Source organism: Gopherus flavomarginatus, chromosome 6 (genome assembly GCF_025201925.1).
Source record: "Gopherus flavomarginatus isolate rGopFla2 chromosome 6, rGopFla2.mat.asm, whole genome shotgun sequence".
Classification (NCBI taxonomy): domain Eukaryota; kingdom Metazoa; phylum Chordata; order Testudines; family Testudinidae; genus Gopherus; species Gopherus flavomarginatus.
Window position 1 is genome coordinate 137,643,240 of NC_066622.1, and position 23,575 is coordinate 137,666,814.

The 23,575-nt window shown below is 42.2% G+C and overlaps 1 protein-coding gene across 15 annotated transcripts in view; it reads left to right on the forward strand.

The window, feature by feature from the left end:
• BTRC (beta-transducin repeat containing E3 ubiquitin protein ligase) overlaps positions 1-23,575 on the forward strand; it is a 179,160-nt gene that overhangs the window by 50,499 nt on the left and 105,086 nt on the right. The gene's annotated exons all lie outside the window — the stretch shown is intronic.

Genomic DNA, 23,575 nt, shown 5'->3' on the forward strand with positions numbered 1-23,575 from the left:
TTGTTAGATTTAATAATGGCAGCCCAGGAGCTTCAGTTACAGAAAATTAGAACACAGAAATGTTAATCAGATGCCGCACAAAGCAAGCGGATTTTGCATTGTGCTTTAAAGTTTGGTAGATTTTTGACTCTGAGCTGTCAAGGGAAATAATTCCAAGGATGAGGAAGGGTCTGCTGCTAGACATGAAGTATTCAGATCTTCAGTTCTGATAGCAAGCATGTCCCACCCAATCTTAATTGCATCAATATGGAGTACAGAGTGAGAGGCAACTCTTGAATAACCATGTCCCAGACCATTCAGGGCTTCAGAATCGTTGCCAACACCTTGAATTGCAGCTAGAGATGAACATGGAGGCAGTGCAGGTTGAGCTATGCACAGGTGTTGCTTTGGTGCTGGACACTCCTGGAAGCAGATAACTGATTCTGCATTAGCTGAGGCTTCTGGTGTAGTTCAGAGGTAGTGCCTTGCAAATCAGGCCTTGGAGGCTCAATGGTATGAATGACTGCTTCAGGGTGCACATTAGAGAGGACTAGCTGGACTCTGTTGTCCTAGGCAGATGGTGGCCAGTGGGGCTTTTCCCCAGCAGCCTCTGGGAATCGAAGAGCAATCACTGATCCAGTGTGCCCCTTAAGTTGTGAATCATTTTGACAAAAGTCAGTTACCTGCCTTCAAGAGATGGCACACAAGAAACCTACATTTTCCTTTGCATATGGTTTCCTGCTCCCAGGATTGGCAGGACTAGGGAGTGCTGTGGAGAGATGCTCTCAGTCCCGAGGGATGCTTAAGTGTCTTACATCATTCTGCAGCAATCCTTCTAGCTGACCTAGCACTAGCATTGATGGACTCTGGAAGGTGTCCTGTCAGCCCTCCTTGGCTGAAGCAAGCTCCTTGCAGAGCTTTCAGTGGGGGAGGGGAAGAGAGCTTTTATATCCTTCTAAGAGGACTCTGGAGACATGGGCAGTATTTAGATTCCTACTTCTAATCCTGATTTGCATAATTTGACTGAATCAGATGGGCCTCTTTTTGAGTTTCTGCTGAGGAATAAATATCAGACGTGTTTAAGCTCTACTTGAAGGGCAAACCCTGATAGTGTGTGTGGTGCAGTTTGCATACTGAAACCAGTACCCCTCTTTCTGCTTGATCTGTTTCCAACAGTACAATATATATTTCTGTTTTTAGAAAAATACATTTATATAGCACCTTTTATCTCAGGATACCCCAAAGCACTTTACAAACTACTGATATTCAAGAATCATTTCACCACTAACAAAATGTATCCCCATCTGAAGCTGAACAAATCAACTGTGTAACAGGAACACAACTGTTCAGGACTGGAAGTGGTGATGAATACCGCATCCATTTGAAAGTACAGTGAGAATTTGGGATTTAGCTCCTGTGAGAAATTTCCGAGGCTAGGCTATTTAATGACTGTGAATGATGGGAAACTCTGCCTCACGTGCCATCCTAAACACCTCTCTAGCAGCACAGAGCCCCATGTCCCATGCTGGGGCATTACCTGAAGGGAGAAACTTCGAACATCCAGCACCAGTTTCTGCAGCATTTGCTTTGCCTTTATTCCAATCAGTTTTTGACTAGGCTTTGACCTTTATTAGCTTGCAAAGTCTGATGAGATTTCTTCCTTAGGTTGTCAAGTATCAGAGGGGTAGCCGTGTTAGTCTGGATCTGCAAAAGCAGCAAAGAATCCTGTGGCACCTTATAGACTAACATGTTTTGGAGCATGAGATGCATCTGACGAAGTGGATATTCACCCAGGAAAGCTCATGCTCCAAAACGTCTGTTAGTCTACAATGTGCCACAGGATTCTTTGCTTCCTTAGGTTGCTGTCTATTTTGTTGCAATAATCTGAATGGGTGTGGGGTTGGGACATTCAGTGACTAGGATATCAAGATACATTTCCATCTTTTTTGGTGCTATACAGAATTTTCAGTGTAGCATTTTAAGATCTGTTTTCGTAGCCCAGCAAATTTTCTCATATTAAGCTACCTTTTTTTTAGCAAGCTTGAAGTAACTGGAGAAGAATATCAATTTTCTTTGCTTGTGGCAAGAAAGAAGGTGCCATCTGGAATGCCACTTAGTCACTGCTGAATTTGTCTAGTTATTTACATGCTTTGCCATGAAATGCTCAGACTGAAATGGCAGAACAGGCACTTTCTAAATAGTTCAGCTAACAACCTGCTGACACCTCATGGGAAGCATTGGCAAATAGTCGAGTTAGAGAATTCTCTTGTTATGTCAGATGACATCCAAGTTTCTCTTCATGTGTTTGTTTTACTATCAAACCATTTGTTTGAAAACAGGCTCTTACAGTCCCTCAATTCAATTTGACAATGCTTTTTGACATCACAACAGGCAGCCTCAGTGTCCAAACTGGAGTTCTGATTTTTGCGTGGGGCGTTAAGCAGCAGGAGCGAGATATTTCTCTAGTGCCTCTTATCTCAGAAAATCCAAATGTGCTCACAAACCATGATTGAAAAGCAACCAGCTCTTGATGGAGAGCAACAGCAAACTGGTACATGACATGCTGCGTAGCAGTGAGAGTAGGGGATGAAGATAAAATTTTAGCAGAGGACGACAAAAGGACTGATCTCCTACTCTTAAGAGCAAAAGTGCCATCAGGCCTTTAATGTCCATGAAGAACATGCCATTCCAAACTGATGGCAAATTTTATCCCACTGTGACCCTCCTAAGCAACAGAAATCCTGTTTACATGTAGATGTTCTTAATAATAAAAATAGTCATATATAGTTGTCTCTGAAACTGAATATTTTTAAGTTTCCAGGACACAAAGCAGAAGATGTATTTATATTCTAGTGAAATTTTTCACTTTGAATAAAGTTGTTTACTTTCCCTATTGTAAAATACTTGCCAGAAAAGGAAGGATGCAAGTTCAGAATGTCATATTTAAGAGCCGTAGCTGATTGTGAACCCTGACTTACTGTTAAACTTGGTGCTAAAACAAATGAGTTCAGTGAAAATGGAATGTGTCTCAAGACATTCAAGGTTGCAAGATTTGAAGGTGCAAAAAGTTAAAGTAGTCTGGGTTTTCTCTTATTTGGGTAACATGTTTGGTGGTAATAGGATTTAGCACTGATCTAGTGATGGCCATCTGTAGATCTCCCAAGTGCTTCACAAAGGTGGGTAAGTGTGATTATTTCCATTGTACAGGTGAGGAAATTGAGAAGCAGTGAGATTAAATGACTTTCCCAAGCTCACACAGTAAGTGCATGGCAGACGACTCCCACCCAAGTGCTGCATCAGATATAGACTGTAAACTCTTCAGGGCAGGGACCATGTCTTTGTTGTAAGGTGCCTGGCACAATTTTGGGTGCTCAAAAAGAAAATAAAACCGTTGTAGGCTTCCAATTCTGACATCCAGCAGTGTGGTGATGGGTGGCCTAGAAAACAGAGAAGGGTTAGATCCCCATGGTAGAGTCAGAAACATCCTGTTGAGTGAAGGGGAGGATTGAAACACTGTAGTCTTTCTAGTCTGCTTTACAGAGTATTTCATATAAATTCCCACAATCTGCTATAGTTGAAGCTGGTTAAATTGAGTACTTGAGCATGAAGCAATACACACAGAACATCACTTCCACAGGCTGTAGCTCCTTATTAAAGAAAGTGGCTGTGATCTGTGCAGTTTTATGCAAATTAGTGTGACCTGCTTATTGATGACAGAGGGTGTTGTCATTTGATTGGGCAAAGCCCTTAGAATGAAGTATATGAGAAAGTAATTTTGATGTTAGCAGATCGTACAGGGTTAAGTTGCTGATGGCACATGTGCACCATCTCTTCTGATAGAGGCCATTTTTGGAGAAGGGTGAGCGATAAAGATGTGGGATGATTGAAATGCATGGGCCACAATCTGGTACACGCAGGCTGCAAAGAGAAAGGGGCAGCTGTTTGTTTTGTTTTCACCATGGCTGATATTGATATATCTGAAATAGTTTTTCTTGAGAGGCTTTGTCAGTAATTTATATCCCATGTTCAGCTTTCTTTGTAAATTTCAAAGCAAGTTTCCTTTGGACTGTTCACAAGTTTTATTAAAAAAGTTGAGTTTTTCATTACTGAAAATTACTGTGTATCTATAAATATGAGAGGTGGTAATGATGATATTATTGATGGCCTTAAGGTAAGTAACCCATACAAAGCAAGCTGTGTATGCTCCGCAGTCATTGTGTTGGGTGCAGATGTCTGTTACAATTTCTCTAAAATGAATTATTCAGCACTGCAAAGAGCAATTATTAGTATGATAGTTTTTGTGTCTAACTGGAGGTGAAATATACTGTCTGGTCAAGAGATTCCAGCGGCACAGAGAAATAACTGCATTTGACCGACTCCTGCTTTGCAGTCCCTGCTCTGGTTCTGTTCCAGTGGCCCTGTGAAATGTGCCTACAGGCTATTTACGGTGAGATTATAAAAGTGAATCATAATTTTGGTGACTAAGATCCAGAGCATGTGGCTCCGGCACCCCCCAGCTGGTGGCAGGCTCACCCCTGTTTTATGAATGTAGTTAGGTGGCCCCCAACTGTTTACAAGACAGCAGAGGTGAGATCTTTGATTGACAAGTCAGAAATGCATTAGATCATTCCCTCTGCCAGTCGCTGGTTCATGCTGTTAAAAATGTCAGCCTCTCCAAGTTTGAATGGCAGCCCGAGGGCCTCAGAAGCTTTTTGTTTTCTGAGATGGAAACACAAATTGGATATGTGCCTGAGCGCTTCATCCTGGGCTGTAATTTCATCTTTTAGCTAAGAACCACAAGGTACATGAGCAAAGCACCCTGTAAACAATAATACTGGGGAAAAAAATAAACAAGGTCGTGTTTCTGGTACGTTTATCCACCGGTGTCCTGACCTCTATCACGTTGAACATCTCCACTCTGATTGCTGTTCCCTTTGGCATTACAATGAGAGGGGGAGAGACTGACAGAGGAGGCAAAGATTTAAAGTTGCAGGGTTGCAGTTCCTTGTATTGGCTATGAAATATTGAACTGCCACAATGTGACACTTGGATTTTTAAGCAAAGTTTCTTATATGAGATGTTCAGAGTCCACTCCTCCTGCTTCCTTCACCCGGGCTCACTGATAAGCAGGGCCCTATCAAATTCATGAAAAAGACGTCATAAACCATGAAATCTGGTTTTCCCCCTGTGAAATTTGGTCTTTTGTGTGCTTTTACTTTATACTATACAGATTTCACAGGGGGAGACCACCATTTCTCAAATTGGGGGTTCTGACCCAAGAAGGAGTTTCAGGGGAGAGGGGTGTTCAAGTTATTTTAGGGGGGTCGAGGTAGCGCCCCTCTTACTTCTGCACTGCCTTCAGAGCTGGGCAGCTGGAGAGTTGTGACTGCTGACTGAGTGCCCAGCTTTGCAGGCCTCAGTGCAGAAGTAAGGGTGGCAATACCACACCAGGCCATCCTTACTTCTGTGCTGCTGCTGGTGGCGGCTCTGCCTTTGGAGCTGGGCTCCTGGCCAGTAGCGTCCGCTCTCCAACAGCTCAGCTCTGAAGGCAGCACTGCTGCCAGCATCAGCACATAAGTAAGGGTGGCAGTACTGCAAACCCTCCTACAATAACCTTGCAAACCCACCTCCACACACACAACTCCTTTTTGGATCAGGACCCTTAGAATTACAACGTGAAATTTCAGATTTAAATAGCTGGAATCATGAAATTTACGATTTTTAAATCCTATGATGAAATTGACCAAAATGGATCATGAATTTGGTAAGGCCCTATTGATAAGAATGAAAGCAGTAGCAATTAAATGCGTGAAAAGGAATAAGAGAAATGGCAGAAATACAACCAAATTAACTAGTTGCTCAATATTTACTGGTGTGGCAGAGTTAAAGGTTCAGGAATCCAGTGTCCAGTGGAGTGAGATGCGTGTGCACCCTAGTTTGTGATTTTTAAATGGAAGGATGCTGCAGCACTAGTCTAGCTTTAATTAATAAATAATTGAAGATATACCAATCTCCTAGAACTGGAAGGGACCTTGAAAGATCATTGAATCCAGACCCCTGCCTTCACTAGCAGGACCAAGTGTATGTGCCTGTGCGTTGTGGGGCTTTGTTAAACAGATACAGTGCTGTAGGGCAGTGCACACAACAAAAAAAATTAGTGAACCTACTTATCACCCTGTTGCTTCAGTGACCTTGACATCTAGCTGATTCATTAGATGCTCCTAACCAGTGCTCCATGTTCTCTGTCATTCCATGGCTGGGAAATCTACTACAGAATCCACTCTCTGATGCAGAATTGTGCTCTAGGATCTAAGCTTCCATTTAAAAAAAATTGTTTCTGGTCTGTATGATTGCAAAGGAAATGTTCGAAACATGGCAGTAGATGAGTAAGTGGTGTGGCTTTTTCTGTTAAAAAATGCTTTTACAAGAGTGAATTACAGTTTAATAAGTGGAAAACTGCTTCTTTTCCACCTAAATGTCTAACATTTATAACTTCTGAAAATTTATATGTATGTTTGTAGAAATGTATGTTTCAGCTCTCCAGTTGAAGGCCTGGTCTACACTAGGGGCTTGTCTGCACTGGCAGTTTACAGCGCTGCAACTTTTTCGCTCAGGGGTGTTAACCTGCCCTTACCCCCCGAGCGCAGCAAGTTTCAGTGCTGTAAAGTGCCAGTGTAGACATTACACACTTTGTGGAGGTGTGGGTGTGGTTTTTTTAATTTTTAGAGCACTGGGAGAGCTCTCTCCTAGCGCTCTGCTGCGACCACACAAGCCACGATAAAGCGCTGCCAGTGTAGACTAACCCTGGGAAATTAGATCACTATAACTACATCGCTTAGAGTTGCGAAAAATCCATACCTGTGAGTGCTGCAGTTAAACTGACCTAACCCCTGGTGTAGACAGCGCTAGGTCAACAGGAGAATTCTTCCATCTCCATAGCTACTGCCTTTTGGGAAGGTGGATTAGCTATTCCTCTGGGAGAACCCTCCCATCAGCATAGGTAGTGTCTTCACTGAAGCGCTACAGCAGTGCAGCTGCAGCCATTTATGTGTAGACAAGCCCTAAGTAGCAAAAAGAGTGGTACAACAGAGCCTACACCATTCAGCTGTTCACTCCAGCATACAACAATCAATGGGATTATTAGCATAAAAATGCATTGTAACCACTAAGCTGCCACTGCTTCAACTCTGCATTAATGATCTTGTGTTACTGTGTAAAACCCGGGCTGTTCCTGGTAAGCAGAGTGGTGAGGTCTAGCGTAGCAGCATTGCTTGGTTGATCAGTTTAAAAAAAAAATACAACAAACCCTCTTTTGTCAACCAAGCCTGGATTTTCTTCCCTCCCCTGTTAGAAGTCAGAAAGGTGTATAAAGCTGTTTTGACAAATGGCATATGTAGTGCCACATTGAAGGGATACAGGTATTTTTAAAGCTAGCTCCAGTTCTTGAGGATTGTGAACATCTGCTTAGAGGTATTGTAGAGCTCCACAATGCACTAATTGAATTACTCTTTTCTGGAGTTGCAGAAGGCACTAATTGAATTACAATCAGCTTGTGTGTGTGTGTGTGTGTGTGTTGAAATGAGGAGGGCTGAAGCCTTGGGGAGCAAGGAGGTAGTGGGAGACATGACAGATCATATGTACTATGCTGCTATCTAATGGCTACTTGCGGTACTGCATGGTCTCAAGGGAAGAGACAGTATTTCAGTCCTTTGCATAACCTAGGGCTAAACTCATCCAATTTAATTCTGGTGGTCCCAGGACATTTTGTAAAGCTTTAAATAATGGCAAGAAGGAAGGAAGTTTCATTCACTAGAATTTCTAGTTAACAATTTGGTTTTTAAAAAGCTTTAAAATAACTTAATTTTAATAGATACATAAGATTGAGGTTCCACATATTTTAATATATTTTATTTCATATCAATCTTTTTGCTGTGCCTCTAATGGCAATTTTAGTGCCATGTATTGGGGGAAAGAGTGGATTAAGCATGCTGCATCAAAATTCCTCTTAAACATTAGTGCCTGCCTGTAAAGTTAATACCAGGATAGCTTATTGTAAATCACTGGGCTTGACTATAATTTTGTGTTTGAAGAACTCTGTGGGAAGTGCTTAAAATGTAACCAGTTACATAAGATCAGGTTCTACAAATCTCTGCTGAACTGGCAGAGTTAAATAATATAATTTTACCACAAACCTGGGAAAGTTTTGAAACCCTGAAAAGTGCAGTAAACCTTTCTCATCCAGTCTTTTAAGTCTCTGCTAGTCACAATTCAGTGATTCATGTAAAACAAATATCATGCATTCATAATTCCAGGGAAGAGGAACTTTAATGCAAACACACGTAGGAGAACAGAACAAGGTCTGACCTCTGATAAAGCAGGAATTTAACTAGGCACATACCAGTTTGAAAAAAAGCCCTATAAGAGAAATGTGGTTGCAGAATCCTAAAATTCAGAGGTAGAAGGAAGACTTAACTCACATTTTTGTCAATTTCTCTTCTATTAAAAAGTTGTTCCCTGCAGCATATGAAAACTTCCTGGTTTATGTACAAAAATAATCAAATGTTCTATTCGTCATGCTCTTTACTATTATGAGAACCAGGGAGCTAGATACAATACCTCACTTATTTCCACTATTCTTTTTCGCCTGTTCTCACAAAATAATTTCTCAACAGCGATCTAATAACAGAGAGAGCACTGTAGTGAGGTCTCCTTAGTAAGACTTCATTACTTTTCAAAAGATGCTAATGTAACTTGCTAGGATGCTATTTAGTGTAACTAAAACTAAACAACAGTTGTCAGAATAAATAAACAACATATGTGAGATCCTTTTCTATTGCATTTCTTCACTTACTTGCGATCTCTTAATATCTGGTAATCTAATGTGAATCAGCAAGATTGCTCTATATGTGCGACTACTGTGATGTCTCCGGTTTCACTGAGATTTGCAAAAAGACAAAAGAATTCTGCAGACTAACATTATGTCTTAAATTCCACTTTTTGAGGAGGTGTTAACCAAACCAGGCTGCAGAATTCATTTTGGTGTTTAGTTGTTTCTCTTTAGCATTGTATCAGATTGTCTGCCTTCTTGGGTTCCTTTTGAAATAGTCAAGGAGACTGTTTCCAGGTGACATTGCCAATCAAATGTTAAAATAATTAATTGCAGGCCTAATGCTCTTGTCCAGATGTTACATATGGGGGGAGGAGGGTTTATTTTTAAATGATTGTCAGCGTAATTTGACACCATTGTCAGACGTTATTTGACTCTGTCCGTGAACACCGCAGTCATCAAGCCAGCCACATACATGCAGCTTTGTAGACTAGAACTTGGGGTGTTGGTCTCCAAATATATATATCCAGTAAACTAAAGGAGGATCTCCAAATAAACAGCTATATATCCAGTAAACTAAAGGAGGATTTATTTTAGCCCAGTCAATGAAAGGAACCAATAAACATATGAACATGTCTGGTATTTCAGAAGCATATGCTCTGCACTCATATAGCACGTTAGAAGTGATGAATTAAGTCTACAGTGACCCCATGAAATAGGCGATACATGTTTGTTCATGCCATACTCTCACAATACCATTCCTTGTCAAGTTTTAGAAAAACAACACATCGATGTTTTGGATTGTTCATAATAAAAATCCTTGTGCTCAGTGAACCCCGTCTTACAGTGTCTCCTGCTGGTAGAGCCTGGAATTGGAGGCTTTTTACAGCGTATGATCCACCTTCATGTGGCGTAGGAGTGAGCTCAGGGCTGCTTTAAGAAGCTGTAAGTGGGAATTAATCCATTCCATACAGTGTATAAAGTGCTTTTTTAAAACAATCTATTTCTAGAACCTAAATTGTCCTGGGACCAGCTCTTGATATAAAAATTCATCGAAACCTGTTTTTCAGAGTGTGGTAACTTCTTGCCATAGTGCTGTAGTGTTAGAATTCACATTGGCCAGGTTGTTCTGTAAATTAAACATTGACAGCTCCCCTCAGGGGAACAGCCAATGTATTTATGATGATGTGCTGATTACACAAAATACACTGCAAGCAGAAAACAGCTGCAGAGAACAAACCTCTTAAAAGAATACAATTACAAATAGCACCCTCAGTATTTCTAGTGGTGAGAGTAAAATACAGCATGCTAATGGAGGTTTTCTAGTCTGCTTCAAAAGAAGAAAAGGGCTATACGAAGGAAAGAAGCTAAAGTCTAGTTGGACGCACATGCAGTGCCAATATAGAATGGAATATAATCCTGTTCCTGAAAGTGAGGGTCAAGAAAATACCGCAGGGCCTCTCTTCTTAAAATGTCTTTCTATTGTAGCTCCACCAGCATTGGCAACAGTGGGAGCACTAGTGTGGGCCAGCTGCCAGGATTTTAACCACTATCCCAACCCTGTTCCGAATGGATCAAAGCAATATGGAGGTTAAAATGCAGGCAGATGGCCCGCACTAGCACTCTGACCGTGGCTAACACCAACAGAGCTGTGACTGTGGGAAACTTCATGGGAAAAAAAGTCTTAGTTCAAAAATAACTAACCCTGATTTTAGGGCTAATTGTTTTTATATAAGCAGCAGAGAGTCCTGTGACACCTTACAGACTAACAGACGTATTGGAGCATGAGCTTTCGTGGGTGAATACTCACCACGTGCATCCGATGAAGTGGGTATTCACCCACAAAAGCTCATGCTCCAATATGTCTGTTAGTCTATAAGGTGGCACAGGATTCTGCTGCTTTTACAGATCCAGACTAACACGGCTACCCCTCTGTTTTTTATATGTTTTGGGAGAGTCCATGGGAGTGAAAGGGGTGTGTTCTCTTCTGTCTCTACATAGCAGATTTAAATTGTTCTGTTCTAGGTGACGGTGGAGTTTGTTTTATTTTTTCACCACCCAGAGATGTGGTAGCCACCCCCCTGTAGGCAAGGCCCTGGGGCTGAGAGCTTACCATCCAATTTAGATATGACAGAATGAAGCCTGCAACAAAACAATGTGTGTGTGTGTGTGTGTGTGGACGGGGGGGATGGAAGAGGAAGAACTTGGCATTATTCTGCTTAGAAAGCTGATAGAAATTAGAAGACGTTACTCTAAAGAGACTGTGCTGCATCTGCAGGGTTGTGTAGGGGGAACAAAGGATGAGGATAGCGGGGGTGCTGTGTCAGTACCTATGTGCAGTAGAGAAGTTGTGGAAGGACTGATGCAGCCAAATTGGGTCAAGATTTGCCAAGTTAGCAGAACATGGCTGTAGAATATAGTTAGGACGTGCACCTATGAAACATGTTTCAAATACCAGGCACACGGTCTTCTATTTACAGCCCTAGAAAATGGGTTGAACTTTCAGTGTATAAATCTGTTTTTACATTAGCTAAGGAAACAGCACTGGGACTCTGTGATGAGGAGCACTTCAGTTCACTTGCCTAAAACAAAGAATCAGTTCTTCCATCTGCAGATCCCTAGCAGGTACTAATCAACTCTTATACATCTGTCCATCTCTTTTAACTCAGTTTTGAGCCTCTGTGCATTGTGCTGCTCTGCTGACATCTATCCCATGTGGCAAAAAGGCGTTTTGTATAATCACCCCACTTTAATCAATAGAATAATTGATAAACCAGATAAGATTTAAACTGATTAGCTCCCGAGCAGAACTCCCTAGGGGCCTTGGACTCTCTTAATTTTGACATGTGTGTTGTGTACCCTGCGGATGAAGTGCAGTTTGAATTATCTGTTTTTATTTGCTTAATGATGGGGAGGGTGTTAAAGTCAAATGTTTAATTAACCCAGCAGTGGGCTGCGCTGTCACTTACACACACAGCCAGCTGATTGAGATATCTCACCAAGAATACTGAATAGGAATGATAATGTGGCACTGAGACGGAAGATTGCTTTTTCAATCCATTTGCTGGGTCACTACTTTGAATGTCTTAGTGGATGAAAGGCATTCAGCCTGGGAAAAAAAATTCAGCATTTAAGTACATTTTGTTTCTTGGCCCCCTCCCCACCAAGAAGTTAACTAAAACAGATATGTTGTCGGTTTAATAAGCCATTCGTGTCCTAGCAAAAGGCTGTGAATAGTAGATCTCAATAGCCAGTGGCCTGGAGCTGTATCATTTCCTTTAGAAAGTAGCCCCAAGGCATCTGAATATGAGCTATTACATACACACGCCTTTACCCTTCATTCTCTGCTTGCTCTATTACTCACCTCATTTTATAGTCATTGCAGCAGTGGCAACTCTTCGTCCCCCGTCAGGGAAGTGAGATGTGCAATTGCATCTCTGAACACCCCCTCAAGAGAGTGCTGTTTCAATGTTGGATTTTTTTATGGCAGAACCCAGTAGCAGGGTTTTTAATTTAGAAGTGTTCTATAGGGATGTTTCATTCTTTCGTGCATATTTTGTTACGTCAAAGCATCAGAATAGCCCATGGACTTTGCTCCTTGTATTGCAACCATTGTTCCGGCACAGTGATATTGGCTAGCCAGACATTGTACAGACGATCTCTAGTCCCACACCCTCATTTTCCATTGTTTCATTTGAAGGGTACGTTAGTTGCTTGCTGTTGCTCAGAAGACTGAGGTACATTTAGACACAATGAGTTTGTCCTTGGTAGTGTGTAGAAATGAATAATAATAATAATCTACTAGAAGTTAGCTAAGTTTGACCCCTAGTCCAAGGTTATGTCCATCTTAGCAGATATGACTTTTCGTTACTCTTGGTTATCACTGGGAAGGAAGTACATTTAGAGTAGAGAAACGCTTTTATTTAATCAAATATTTCCAGGAAGGGCTGTGGTCTGATGGTTAGAGCAGTGCCTAGGAGTCAGGTGTTTGGGGCTTTGTACCTTTCCCACCACTAGCTTCCATTGCAGCCTTGGGCAAGTCACTTCTCTGTTTCAGGGGACAACGTGAATGAAGGTATGAAATGGAGCATCCGGGGAGAAAATCAGAGCAGAGACTAAAAGAAGGGGTAAGATTATAGAGGGTTGTATGGTGAGGATGATGAGCTTGAAGCTCATGCGTTTGGATTTGAGAAGCCAGCCAAAGAGTTTGAGGAAAAGAGATGACTAGTAGCAGCATTTTTGTCTCTATTTTGGGGAGAACTGGGAGTGGGGAGACTAAAATCAAAATAAAGAAAGACCAGAGACTATCATGGTGTGACAGGACTTCTAGTATTGTGACAAGCGAGGCTGTATTTTTCCTTGCTGAGGGGTTTTGCTGTAAGAAGTTAGTGCTGGTCTACATTAGAAAAATAGATCAACCTAGTTACATCGCTCAGCGGTGTGAAAAATCCACACCTCTGAGCAATGTCCTTAAGCCCACCTAAGTCCCCATTTTGACCGCACTAGGTGAATGGAAACTACCGCCTCTCGTGGAGGTGGATTTACTACAGTGATGGGAGAACCCCTCCTATTGCTGTTGTAAGTGCCTACATGAAGCACTGCTGTGGTGTTTTAAGTGTAGAGTTGCTGTAGTGTTTTAAGTATAGACATATCCTTAGAAAGTAGTGCTTCAGCAAAGGACACCGAATCTACTGTGAAACTAGCCAACCTTACAGTCCATTTATCAAAGCACTTGCAGTTCCCATGCAGATGAAGCCATAATAAATATTGAGCGAAGAAAGTTAACCTGTGTCTAGAGAATTTTAATAAATAAAAAGTTCAAAAAAAAAACCCTTTCCCCAGACCTGTTGGCTCTTGCTAACTCTTGTTAGTACTAGAAATATGTTTTTGACACCTCTTTGGGATGTTAGCTTATGTGTACAATCTTTAATGTCTGACTGTGTTATTTTTCCCTCCGTGTGGGGAAAATCAAGAAAGCAGCTGGTTCAAGAATAGATAAGCACTAGTAAAAGCTTTGATTCATGTAAAAAAGCCCCAAAACAAACGGAATGAAAGTGACTGATCCTAAAATTTGGTGTTTTCAGATGCTGAAATTCAGTGTTAAAAATGCATTTCTGTGTTCATCAAATGAAGGAATACGGTAAAGCAAACCAGTGAGGAACAGAGCCAAATCATTTGTTTTCCCCTTCCCTTTTGAAGTGCTTCTGTTTCTTGATAAATCTGCCTCCATGAATTGTGCGTGGCAATATTTTCCAATCTTAAAGACAGATTAACTAAAGCTGAAATCGATGGTGGGACATATTAACAGAAATTTGAAAGATCAGAGAAATCGTTAAGGTTGTCCTAGGGAGTGGGGACAAAGCTGGTTTGTTGGGGGAGGGAAGGGGAGGCCAGTGCACAGAATAAGACACTGGAGTGAGACTGACCAAAGCAGAGGATGACTGCATAGTACAAAAATACCCTCAAGGCCAGTCCTTGATAAGTTCACTTGTCTGGTCTTCAGAATTTTACCCTATGTTATTGCTAGCATGAATTGAATCGATGTGTGTGTACACACACAGACACACACAAACGTAGGGACATGTGCACTTTGGAAAAATGGGTTTTGGGCTCCTAAAAAGATGTAGATTGTCTTGATGTACCATAGAAAACTTGAAATACAAAATGCAAACCGTAAATACCATACTTACACCTGCCAAGAGACTAATTGGTTTTATCATTCAGGAAAAAGATTTTAAAGCAGACCCTGGCTGACCAGGGGGTGCCAACATGAACCCTTAAGATTTCTTTTGCTCTAACCTTCTTATGAAGAATGGGGAAGTAACGCTGCCTAATACAGATGTCTGGGAGTTACAAAAATAACCAGATGTCCTGATTAGCAGAAGCAAATGTTCTTTCCTTAATCCACGTAAAATTATATTCAAAGGCTGTCCGGATGTAATGCTTGTGTAAATAAGGCACCAACAAAAATTGGAATATAAAGGGCCTTTGGCCAACTGGCTTGAAAGCTTGAATATTAAAAACAAATTTACCACTGTTGACTCTCTTAAATTCATATAACAGAAATGTGAAGCTGCTTCCCAGGGAATATGGAAAGAGTGTTCTCATTTGCCATATTTTTACTCTCTGTTTTTGAGAAATTTCTGGTTAAGCAAAACCAGCTATTTAAATTCCCATGAATGATGTCTTCCCACTGCCTGGATCCCTGTTCATGTTAAAACAAACTTAATATTGTTGAGACTATTTCATTGTTTCATAATATCTTTGATAAATATTTGCACTGGCTTTTGAAGATCTGTGTGTTGTATCAAATTCTCTGTTCTGCTGGTAGTGTTAAGACATCCCACAACTTTACCTTCATCTTTCTAATAAATTAATAACTGATTTAATTAAAAGAATAACTTGATCTGAAAATTCTCCTCAATTTCTCAAAGTTTTGGTATGTCATGTTGTTGTGGGAAGACATTCATTCTAATCCGGCATTTATTGGGTTGAATACAAAGCCAGGAAAACATATATAGAGTCTACTTCTGTGTATTTGGGAGTAGAATTGTTTCAAATTTTTTAGGTAATTTTGCTGAACACTTTTTCTACTTTTTTACCTTTAATTGGGTGGGAGGGATAGCTCAATGGTTTGAGCACTGGCCTACTAAGCCCAGAGTTGTGGGTTCAGTTCTTGAGGGGGGCTATTTAGGGATCTGGGGGCAAAAATCTGTCAGGGACGGTACTTGGTCCTGCTGTGAAGGTGGGGGACTGGACTCAATGACCTTTCAAGGTTCCTTCCAGTTCTGTGAGATGGGTATCTCTCCATATTAAAAATTGCTCAAATCTTTGATTGGAAAATTGTTTGTATTGTGATAGCATCTAAGGGACTCTTCCCAGCCATGGATCAGGGCCCCGTTGTCCTAGGTGCTGTACAAATACCCAAACTGTCCCTTGTCCTGAACAGTTTACAGTCTAAGAAATCAAACACCTGACTCTGAGCCAGCTTAACTTGTGTCTTTCTCTCTAACATTAGTGGCTGCAAAAGAGGGGAATGAAAGCATCAATTTGCCCCCCACTTCTCCTCCCTATAGCTCCTTCCGTCTAATAATTAAACATAAACTCCTTGCAAAAATACCACTTAACTTTAAACTTTCAAGAGCAAGGAAACTTAATTCAGTCATTCCATGCTTAAGTCACCCCCTTGTGCAATTTACAGTGTCTTCAAAGAGGATCTCATAGCAATGAATGTTCAGGGCTGCATATGCCAGAGATGGTTGAGGTATAATGCATACCTCTGCATTTTCACTGTTGTAGATCTCCCTGTGTTGCAGTTGTCGTTTGTTTTATTTACTGAGTATGTAGAGGGTACAACTTTGAAACTCACCCTTTTTGTACTTGTTTTCCTCACAGTAACTTAGTTCACTTTAAGGACTTGCTTTACATGGGGTAGCGACTAGTCAAATAAGCGTGAATCTGAGCACGTTGTGCCACTCAGGAACAGCTCTAAATGTGTTAAACAGTGTTCAGGCTATGATTTTAAAACTAAAATATTGCTTGCAGTCTGGCGATGGCTGTGCCAGGTTTCATCCTAGCACTGTTTGAAATGGCTGAGATGTTTATAAACTGACACACAGCATTTATAAAATCAGGATGCTGACAGTCCCTTAACAATAACAATGCTCTTGGACTCATCTGGTACTTACAAAGGTTATTGGAAAGGGACTGTAAGGCCTTTGCTATCACTTATTCCTCTTCCTCCCTCTTTTTAAATCCATATTCTGGCTGGCAGAGGCACAAATAATTCAGGCCAGTTTTTCCATCTCTTCCATCACTTCGCTTATTCCAACAGGCTGATGCAAACTAGGAAAAATCCTATTTGCTGCCATTGTGGGACAACCAAAAATCCAGCTTGAACAAGTGAAACTTCCTGTCAGCCAGGTGAGTGCTGGCCTGAATTTGAACAGAAAACAATATGCACTGACTGGCAAATATAGCCTGGGGTTGGGTGGGAAAATGGGTCATCATCTTCATTTTCCTTGTAAATTACACCAATCGGCAGACAGAATGCTGACATATTCACCTTGTTAAAGTGTCCCCTCTTGAGTAACCCGACTGCAGTGTCGGGATTGGATAAGAGTACCCGTGGCTAAGTATGCACATTCTCCAAAGTGCTTTAGTGGGGCTCAACTACTGTTTGATGACCTTTCTAAGGAACCAGACACAGGAGGTCAACTTTCACTTTCAGTCTCTGGTCACTCAATGTACCTATGCGTAAGGCTATGTTTTAGTCATGGGTATTTTTAGTAAGAGTCATGGACAGGTCACGGGCAGTAAACAAAAATTCACGGCCCTTGACCTGTCCGTGATTTATACTATACACCCCTGACTAGAACTTGGGCTGGGGATGTGTGGCCCAGGATGCCTGTGAGTGCTGGAGGTGGTGGCCCGGGCAGGCTCTCTACCCGACTCTGTGTGTCCCTGCAGCGCCTAAGGCGGGGTGGCCATCTTGAGACTGAAAAGGAGCCAGAATTTACCAATGTATATAGCCAAAGAGCCACAGTAATATGTCAGCAGCCCTCCATAAATTTCCCCACCCACCCGCTTCCATCGCCTCCCACCCACCGGCAGCCCTGCCAATCAGCGCCTTCTCCTCCCTTCTCGCACCTCCCGATCAGTTGTTTCATGGTGTGCAGGAGGCTCTTAGGGAGAGGGGGAGGAGCAAGGGCATGGCAGGCTCAAGGGAGGGGGTGGAGTGGAGTCTGGGCCTGTGGCAGAGTCAGGGGTTAAGCAGTGAGCCCCTCCCCTTCCCCCCAGCACACTGGAAAGTTGGCGCCTGTAGCTTTAGCCCCGGAGTCGGTGCCTATACAAGGAGCCGCATATTAACTTCTGAAGAGCCACGTGACTACGGAGCCACAGGTTGGCCACCCCTGTCCTAAGGGGAAGGAAGGCCAGGGGGGCTCTGTGGGCTGCCCCTGCCAGGAGTTCTGGCTCTGCAGCTTCCATTGGCCAGGATCCACAGCCAATGGGAGCTGTGGGGGCGGTGCCTGCAAGCCTAGGTCAAGAGCTGCAGGGTCATGCCAGCCGCTTCCGGGGAGCTTCCCGTCTCCCCCCTCCCCCCCGCGAGTGTTAGGGCAGCCCCTGAGCCAGCCGCGGCGGCTGCTTCAAAAGTCACAGAAAGTCATGGAATCCGTTGCTTCCGTGACACACGCAGCTTTACCTACTAGTTCAAAGTGGAGGTTCCTCTGAGGAGCTTGTTCTGGAGGGAGGGAAAATAAAACATCTCACTGCTTAATATAAAAAATGTATAAAGATGGCAAAAAAAATATCTGGACAGCTAAATTTGACATCCAGGTTGTTCTTGGACTAGCAACTAATCTCATCTCAGGTTGGACATGGTGTTTCCATTCTTTACTAATGGAACTTAGTTGCTTAAGTTTACACTCCTGAATAATATAACTTATGTCATTCAGGAGTGTAAAAAACCATCCCACTGAGCAACGTAACTTACATTGACTTAACGTGGTGTAGAGCTCCCACCTCTCATTGAGGTGGATTAATTATGTCGACAGAAGAGCGCTCTCCCATCCACTTATCAGGTCTTCACCAGACCTGCTAAATTAATGCTGCTGCACCGATCGCAATGGCACCGATTTAGCGCAGTAGTGAAGACAAGCCCTCACTCCCTTGCAATGGATATGCTTATGTCACTAACAACCCGCCCAGCTTTAGCTTTGCATTTCAAAAAATGAGTACACTCACGTTGATTAGAACAAGTGTTAATTGATTGGAAGGGATCTATTTGTCTGAGAGTTCTATTAAAATATAGACTGGCACGTAACAGTGCATTTATAACATTTTTTGCAAAGCAAGCAAGTGCTTTCTGTATTGGATGCAGATGTTAAAGCAATAGTTTGTTTTAAGGTCCAGTGCTGCACAAATTCTGTCCTTTGGGATAATGACAAGTGTTTTGCCTGCATAAACAATACATTCATGCCCCCGCCCCCGAGGTCCATGCACACCTAGTTTCCCTCAAGCACATCATCTCTGTCAGGTTAATCAATAGGCACCGTATGGCAGAGGGTCAGTAATCAGTGTCATCGTGCCTTTAAATCGTGTTGAAAATTTGCTTAAAGCCTGGGCCAATTAACATCGAGATGATGAATGGATGGGTAGATGGGAAGAGCCTGGCGCTCAGGGGCTTGTGAGAAGTAGATGCTCAGCTGTTGAGCAGCAGACACCAGCGAATAAAATCAGCCATTCATGTTAGCTCAGTCCACCCACTCTTAATGATAATGTCAATCTAGCAAAATATATACACATTGGAGTTGTCATGAGTTCATAAATCAAAGGAGTTTGTCAAAGGCATTCAGATTAACGAGGCAGCAGCAATAACAAGTCAAATTTGCATAGAGAATTGCCCGAATCTCAGTAAATTATGATCCTGTTTTTCATTTGATTATTTGCTAATGTCTCAAGAGGGAGAATGATTACATTAGCATGCAAAATCTACTCCAGAAGTAGAAATCTGAGGTATAGCAGACCAGCACACGATGACAATTAATCAGTTTCTGCATACTAGCATAAACGTGCAAGGCCCAGAAATGAACTCCTTTTTTTATTATTATTTCTCCTTGCTACTGATCCAAATGGTTCAGCTTGACAGAGACTTTATATTGCTTTAACAGTGTTCTGAATTGTGCCTGCAGGCAAGACATAGTTATGCAGCTATAACCAACCTATCCATCTGCCAACCAGATTGGAATTCTCCTATCCAAGGCTTCCATTAACCCCCACTGACAGCTCCAAACAGGATTAAGAATTTGAAAGCATAAAAAATAGTTGTGCTCTTTACATAGGCACACAGTTCTCCCCCACCCGCACTTCCCCACATGTGGAAGAAGACTGCATCTGTACTGTTTTATAATTAGCATTGGGCAACACAGCATCAAAACAACTGCCCGGTTGGCAGGTTTCTGATCTCCACCAGGAGGAGTAAGGCAGTGCTAAAAGGTAGCCCTGTGCAGTTGGTAGCCCGAGTGCATTCATCCATCTATTATAGCTGAATCCCAGTATTGCTTTCATGGGTTAGATACAGAAAATACTGCATGTCATCACACGTCAGAGACTTTAGCCTACGGACTCTGTGTGCCATGTAACACAGGGCGTGTTTGAGATCGTGGGGACTTCATGTGGAGAGTCAAATAATGAAACGAGTTTGTGGTGATTATTGGGATGATAACACGCTGTGGAATTATATCCTGTTAGTTACAGGCTGAAGTCTTAAATCCAAATTGTATTTGGGAAGGGTCTCTTGTAATAGACAGTTACCATTTTAGGGCAGATAAACTATGAAAGGCAAATACCCTTCATGTGGGCCTTGGAGGGGAAGGCTGGAGAGGAGGGCTAACAACTAAAGCAGAGGTTTAGGAATCAGGATTCCCAGTTTCTATTCCCAGCATTGCCACCGACATTGTGTGTAACTTTGTGTAAAACCTGTGGTATCTATCTTCTCGATCTGGGCAAATAGAAGTGATAATCTCGGGGAGGAGGGAGGGGAAACTTAACCACTTAATGCTTTGTGGGACTTGAATGAAGGGTGGAAAAGGCAAGCTAGCCCTACTTTGTAGAAGATGCTCCATGCATTCCAGGACAAGCACTCTCTTGTCCTATCTGCTTTTGATAAGGATGATGGCCAAGAAAGGCACTGCCACTTAGAGGAAATGGGATTTCAGGATTTGCCTCAATTCAAGAAGTTGTTTGGGATTTCAGCCGTGACCTGCCTTTCGGTCTCCTGATTATGTCCCCATCCCTTCGCCCTAGCAGATTCCATCTTGTCTTTGCTACACATCAGTTGCAGTTCCTGCAAACCTTTGACATTTCTGATGCATGCACCATCTTAATGTATGAGCATCAAATGCCACATTCTAGAGCTGTGATTGCAAAACACCTTTTTGATAGCCTTTTGTCATCCTCCTCATGGCTGGAAGCATCACTTGTCATGCTGAAGCAAACTTAAAATTCTGGTCCTCAAACAGGGGAGCAGACTTCCCTTGCATTGTTCAGCAATGAGACACATGTACAGATGTATTTTTCTGGTCACTGTATCAGCGAGGAGCCGTGTTAGTCTGGACGAAGTGGGTATTCACGCACAAAAGCTTCTGTCTGTTACTCTATAAGGTGCCATAGGACTGTCTGTCACTTTTTTCTGGTCACTGTTATAATAGTCTAACTTTACCACTGGAAAGCTGAATGGTGACTAATACTGGGCATTGTTCTGTCAAGTGGAATTCACTTGAATGCAGGTATGGCTATTTCTGAACTGTTTGGAGGCTTGTAGTACACCTGGAATGGTGCTTTTTCCTATTCCTGAGAAATAAGCGAGAGTTGGAAACATCTGTGCTTTGTTTCTTAAGTGTAATGCTTTCCAGTCATTCTGTCTTCACAAAGCGTAACTCACTTGCTGACAAAAGTGCCTGAGCAGCGCTCCTCTTTAATAGTCTGCTATCGGAGCTGCTGTGTGGGTACTGGAGAATGGTGAGACGCCAAGCTGTGAACCACCATATGCACTTGGCAGTCTTTGTCTGGTCTTTGTTCAGCTAACCTCGTAGCGTTGCCACCTATAAAGATAATGAATGCAAAAAGGTCTTCTGCTCGCTTTTAAAATTAGATCTTTAGGTTAAAGAAAAGGAAACTGGGAAACTTGTGACATGTTTGATAACAAGAAATTCCAGACCAAAGGCTGTCTTTTCACCCCAGCATTGAATTTTCTGGCTTGTGACATTGTTTTAACCTCAATGACATTGAAAGGCAGTTTGAGAGGCAAGGGGAAGATGAACTTTCACTTTTAATAACCATTTTTTAAAACATAAAACTTGAGGAAAAATAGGATTTTTGAAGCTATTGTGGGAAGGGGGATTGAATATTCAAAATGCATCTTTAAAATAGATAAGAAAAGCAGTTCCTGAAATTACTTCAAAATCCTGTACCTCTAGCAGTTAATCTGTTTTCAGAAGTACCAAATTGAAATCCCTACTTGCGTTATTAAACTGTGCAGAAGAGTACAGGGCTTTTTGTGCAAAGATGCATCTTAATTTCCTTTTCACACTTGTACAGTTTTAACCTGGGCATTCACAGCCCTCTCTAAACCAGACTTAACAAATAACTTTCTCCTAGCTGAGGCCCTGTGTGAAAACTTCTCAAAGATTTGGGTTGTTTTAGTGAGTTATCAGGCCTGTTTACTATTGATTTACATTATAAAATCCTGACTACAGCTGCTCAGACCTCATTGTGCCTCCTGAGTTCTGTCTTGTAAAGCTCATTAGTTTGTCTGCAGATCTTGATTTACTTAGAATCCTCAGGACCAGTTTACCTTGAGGTTTTTTTTCCCTTTCTTCCATCTCTCAGCAAACTTTGCTCATGTCCTTACCATCTTCCTGCTCTCTTCTTCTCCTTCAATGAAACTAGAAGCTGTAATCTACCTAGACCCTCGCTGATCACACAGCACCTGCTGCAGGCACCCAAACACGCTGCTCCACTGATGGCTTCCTGCAATCTGCTTCCTCTCTCCAATCCCGTCGACCACACTGCTTGCGGTGTACCAGCTCTTCCCTGACTGACAGACACTCCAGCCAGTGATTGAAATTTGGAGTTGGGAGCTAGCTCTAAGGGGGATCTGGATATATTAGGAGCACTGATGGATGAGGAGGATTCTGGGAGGTGATGATCATAAAGGGGATGCAACTTCCACCTTAAAATCCTATCCTGATCCCATCTGCTATAGTCAGAAACTCTTCCTGTTACTGGCCTAGCACTCCCTAGTACCTTTCCCTTGTGCCTTTATAAACTGACTAGTCTCCCGGCTATTGAATGCAGGGGTTTGTGGCCTAAAGGCTATTACTACTGTGGCGTTCAACACTGACTTTAGATGTGCATACAGAATTCCTCCAAACCTTCTTAAACAACACAGTCTAGCCTTAGCCTATCAACATGGTTGTTGAAATTGTGATAGCAACCACCATGTTTTAGTATTGCTTCCCTGGCCAGTGTGGACAGGACATTTTTTTTTCAGTTAGTTGTTTGCTGAATGTGTCCCAAAGAGAGCCTCTGTCCTTAGATAAGCAATAGCACTGTTCCCAGACAAGGAATCCATAGCTTAAACCATAGCATGAAGAGGACAGAAGTCTCCAGCCTAGTTTTCTGAGCCCATCATCAGCTGAGGAGCATTTCTGGACAGTCTCTTATGGCTCGTGCTTCCTCCTCAACACCCTATCTTCCGAAATAGGTGGTGGCATTAGTAGTGCAGAATCCTAGTCAGCTTTTCTGGAGAGAGAGGGAGAGAGCACATGCTAAAAACCAACCAAACAAACAAAAACAACACTCAGAGGCATAGCCGGAATGGTGCTATCACTGAGATCACAGAATCTGATGACCTGGTTCACCACAATTTAGAGGTGAGCCAGACAAATCTGAATGTTGGTAGCCCACTAGACTCCCATGCAATCAGTCAGTGTTCCTGCTAATATGAAGATACTGGAATATAGGGGGGCAGTTGAATTTTATTATTTACGTTTACTCTTTATAATATGGAATCTTTTGAAAACGAGTCACTGTAGGGAGGTCAGGGACATAAGCAATGATATTTTAGATCAGGCCATCAAGTCACCTGCTCAGCATCCAACCTCCAACAGTGGTCAGTGCTGGCAGTTTTAGAGGAAAGTCCTAGATAAACACAAACTTCTCCACAATACCTATCGAATGGTGCATTATTTATCAAGAATGAGAAAA